This window comes from Equus caballus, chromosome 2 (assembly GCF_041296265.1).
Source record: "Equus caballus isolate H_3958 breed thoroughbred chromosome 2, TB-T2T, whole genome shotgun sequence".
NCBI classification, from domain to species: Eukaryota; Metazoa; Chordata; class Mammalia; order Perissodactyla; family Equidae; genus Equus; species Equus caballus.
This window is the reverse complement of record NC_091685.1, coordinates 20,067,125-20,070,038: the sequence shown is the minus strand read 5'-3', so window position 1 is coordinate 20,070,038 and position 2,914 is coordinate 20,067,125.

Sequence of the window (2,914 nt, the reverse complement as noted above, 5' to 3'; positions counted from 1 at the left end):
GGGGCCGCGCCGCGCCGCGCGCTGGGCCTCGGGTTCGCGCGCCTGGCAGAAGGGTCCCCGGTGGTGGCGTTCTGCTCTTGGTCCTAGATGACCTCCGCCCCTGGGTGGAAGTCTGTGCTCTACAGACACCACGAATTCACCGTGTCCAAAACCAGACTCCTCCTGAGTCGCCTCTGTGAATGACTTTCACTGTCCACCGAGTTGCCCAAGTCAGAAACCTGAGTATCATCCTTACTCCCCCTCACGCCCTGAACCCCATCCAAAGCCAAGTCCGGTGGACTCGACTCCAGAAGCCCGCAGATCCATTTGCTTTTGTCGGCCACTCCCCTCGTTCATCCTGTCCCTCCCCATTTTTGGTTACATTATTCTGACAGCCTCCTGTTTCCACTCTTAGCTCCGTTTAATCCATTATCCACAGTGGTGCTAGACGATTTGCTTTTGGAAAAGGCACTGTAGGTGGTGTCACTCCCTGGTTAAAAACTTTCAATGGCTTCCCATTGCCCTTTAGAGAGACAAGCATGTGTAGTGGTTAAGGACACAAACTGGAGCCAGAACTGCCTTGTTCAAAATCCTGCCTCTACCATTGATAAGCTGTGCCACCTTGGGCAGGTAACTAAATTTCACCTGTCTCAACTTCCTCATCTGTAAAATGAAAGTAATGATAGTACCCACCTAATAGAATTGCTATGAGAAGTAAATCACTTAATGTAGAGGCTTGGGAAGTAATAAGGACTGTTAAGCATTAGCTTTTATCTTTAAGTCCATCATCGTTAGCTTTATTTTCATTTCGCCCTCGCTTACTGCTCCAGCCTCAGCTGTCTCCATTTTTCGGGGTTCTGCAATTTCACTATCATCAATGGGAGTTTTTTTTTCATTTTTCCTTTTTTTTGCCTTCCTCACTTGGATGTCTTTCATTTTCTACAATCTGTGGACTGGTATCTTTCACCAGTTCTGGGAAATTCTCAGCTATTTTTCTTCAGACATGCCTCTGTCTTATTTTCTCTCCTTCTGGAACCCAGATTAAACATAGTAATCCTTTATTTTTTTATCCATTGTCTTTTTTCCATCTTTTTGTCTCTCATGCATGCTGGATCATTAATTTTGTGTGTTGACCTTGTAACCTGGGATCTTGCTGACCCCCCTTATTAATTCTGGGGGGGGGGAATTTTGTAGATTCCTTGGGTTTTTTTAATGTAGACAATCATTTCAACTGCAAATAGGGAGGTTTATTTTTTCCTTTCTAATCTGTATGCTTTTTATTTCCTTTTATTGCCTTACTCTCCTGGCTAGGACTTCCAGTTCTATGTTGAGTGAGAGTAGTCAGAACGGACATCTTTGACTTGTTGCCTCTCTTAGGAGGAAAGTATTCAGTCTTTTACCATTAAGTATGATGTTAGTTGGAGGGTTTTTGCAGATGTTCTTTATCAAGTTGTGGAAATTCCCCTCTATTCCTGGTTTACTGACAATTTTTATCATGAGTGGGCATTGAATTTTGTCAAGTGCTTTTTTTGCATCAATTCACATGATCATGATTTTTCTTCTCGACCTTCTTGATACAGTGGATTAATTCATTTCCAAGTGTTGAACCAGCCTTGCATATCTAGAATAAACCCTACTTGGCCATGTTGTGTAATTCTTTTTATCTAGTCCTGGATTCAAATTGCTAATATTTTATTGGGAATTTTTGTGGCTAAGTTCATGGGATATTGGTCTGTAGTTTCCCTTTTTTTGTACTCTCCTTTCTGGTTTTGATATCAAAGTGATACTGGTCTCATAAAATGAGTTAGGAGGTGTTCTCTGCTTTTCTGATTTCTGGAAGAGATCGTACAGAATGGTGCTAATTCTTGAAATGTTTGGTGGAATTCTTCAGTGAAACCATCACCATCTGGGCCTGTATATTTCTTTTTGGAAGATTTTTAATGACACATTAAATAATTATAGGACTATTCAGATGATCTTTTTCATATCAGGAGAATTTTGGTAGTTTATGGTTTTCTTGTTTTCTTGAGGAAGATTGGCCCTGAGCTAACATCCGTGCCCATCTTCCTCTACTTTATATGTGGGATGCCTGCCACAGATGGCTTGATAAGCAGTGGGTAGGTCCACACCCGGGATCCAAACCAGCGAACCCCTGGCTGCAGAAATGGAGCAGGTGAACTTAACCGCTATGCCACTGAGCCAGCCCCTAGTTTGTGTTTTTTGAGAAATCGGTTTTTATCGTTTTAGCTAAGTTGTTAAATTCATGTGCATGGATAATTTCCTTTTTTTTTCAAAGATTGACACCTGAGCTAACAACTATTGCCAATCTTCTTTTTTTTTTTCTGCTTTTTCTCCCCAAATCCCCCCAGTACATAGTTGCATATTTTAGTTGTGGGTTCTTCTAGTTGTGGCATGTGGGATGCCACCTCAGCATGGCCTGATGAGTGGTGCCATGTCCACACCCAGGATCTGAACCAGGGAAACCCTGGGCTGCCGAAGCAGAGGGCGTGCACTTAACCACTTGGCCAAGGGGCCAGCCCCGATAATTTCTTTTGATCTATCTTCTGGGTCACTAATTCTCCCTGAAGCTTCTGCTAAAGCCATCCATTGATGGGTTTACAGTTATTGTATTTTTCATTTCTAAAAGTTTTAGTTGTTCTTTTAAATAACTCCCATTTCACTTGTTGCCATTTCTTGTTCCCTGTGCGTATTTTCAAATTTGTCATTTATTTCTTTGAAAATAGGAGCCACGAACATTTTATAGTATCTTATAATGCAAGTATGTGAAGTCTTTGAGAATCAGTTTCTGTTATCTATTTCTATTGGTTCTCACCTACAGTGCCTTTTCTTGTGTGCTTTAAAGAAATAATTGTATCTTTGCAGAAAAAAATGTGGAAATAACTGGGGGGGAGAAAAAAAGTACCTTCCTCCAAAG